Here is a 1,664-nt window from a genome sequence, read left to right on the forward strand (position 1 = left end):
GATAGGGGAAGGGGTTTCGGATTTGCTCAGGTGCCCTCCCCCACAAACTAGGGAAAGGTTTTTCTCGTTTTTGGTACACGCAGTAAGTCCCATTAAGAATATTTCATATTTTTATAAAGGGTGGTTGATGACGTAAGCATCATTCAAACCCCCCTTGTCATCAATAATCAGCAAATCGGAAACTCCCATCGATGCTGACGAAATACTTGAATGACCCCACTATATGCATTTTCTCGGAGGGCAAACCCAGTCAGAAGCGTACGCAGGATCGAGGGGGCACAAAAGGCTTAGGAGGTGGATCGCAATCCATGGAGGAAAGAATACACTGAGGTGTTACATGCTTCGGCATAATTTTTTTTAAATTAAAATGACGAGAAGAAATTTTGTGGCACAAGATATCGGTTATTTTTGTAAAAAATTCCATGTTGTTAATATTCGAAAACAAATAACAACTAAAATCGTAAAAGCTCTCGTTCAATTGTATAAATATATCCACAGAATTTGAGGGAAAAAAATCGAGTTCCTAAAGAGAATAATAAATTTTTTAATGATTTTTAAAAATGTTTCTAATAGGAAAGCATGGTTTGTTTGGTCCCTTTAATGGAGCGAGCACTGGCTTCATTTGGCAACCTTGATTCCCCATGCTTTCTCAATGGACGCGTCACCTCCTGTTATTCTTTCCTCTATAATCGCAATCAGTGATGGTAACCTCTTCCAGTAAAATTTCCCGTTCGACTAATTTTTCCCACGCATTCCGAAAAATGTGCTGCCATCTAGTGGGAAAAATACGGGAAGTATTTTACAATAAAAAAGTATTGCACCGCATTAATTTTTCTTTATTTTTTCAAGAAAAATTCTTTTGTTTAATGAACTCTCAAAATTTCCCACAAATGCTAAGAAATTTCCCACTTGTGCAAATTTTCCCACGAGTCACTGATCGCAATGAATTTCTTTTCAAGAGAAATTTTGATTTTTTTTCTTAGCCTCCAAACAGCATTCAGCAAAAATTAATTACACTCTGTAATAACACAAAAATATTTCCTTCCGATATTTTAATTTATTTTTTCTGATATTTTTTGCATCAAATAAATTTTTGGTCGTCTGGGGGGGGGGAACATAGGGGGCCCATGCCTTCCTCCTTCCGGGTACGTCTTATCTCAATATGCGTTAGGAGCTGGGGGCAGAGCTGACGAAATTTTGTTGACAAGGGGGTCAAAAAAGGGCTGAAAATCCGCTAACGTTAATATTGGAATGACCCCCATTTGTAAATACGGTATTAAGATCGCTTTTAAATATTGACATTTCGCTCCTGAAGTCCCTGTGGCGCAATGGATAGCGCGGTGGACTCATAATCCAAGGGTCCCGGGTTCGATTCCCGGCAGGGACGGTTTTTTTTTCCCGTCCGCAGTGCAGCCTCTGTGTGTGTATATATTGCATATTCTGTAAAAGGGAAGGGATACAAAACTGCCTAGCACTGTGGACGGAGGCACGTTTCTCATCACAGTCGAAGCGCTGTATATATGTAATTTGTATACACTGTGTATTTTGACCATTCTCAAATATCTCCCACTTGAACATGCCAGCTTCTTCTTTCTTGCCCACAAGTCTTTTCCACACTTCTTTTTGAAATCCCAGTCTGTGGTGTCCGGCCCTTATGTGCCACT

The 1,664-nt window shown here is 39.7% G+C and overlaps 1 non-coding gene across 1 annotated transcript; it reads left to right on the top strand.

Moving 5' to 3' along the window:
- The first annotated feature begins 1,314 nt into the window (after positions 1-1,314).
- TRNAM-CAU (transfer RNA methionine (anticodon CAU)) lies at positions 1,315-1,387 on the top strand. The gene has a single exon. It is a non-coding gene; the product is annotated as a tRNA-Met (tRNA).
- Positions 1,388-1,664: the final 277 nt, after the last annotated feature.

Source organism: Pholcus phalangioides, unplaced genomic scaffold, assembly GCF_987345545.1.
Source record: "Pholcus phalangioides strain wild (caught in Gottingen) unplaced genomic scaffold, Ppha-v1.0 ptg000017l_1, whole genome shotgun sequence".
NCBI classification, from domain to species: Eukaryota; Metazoa; Arthropoda; class Arachnida; order Araneae; family Pholcidae; genus Pholcus; species Pholcus phalangioides.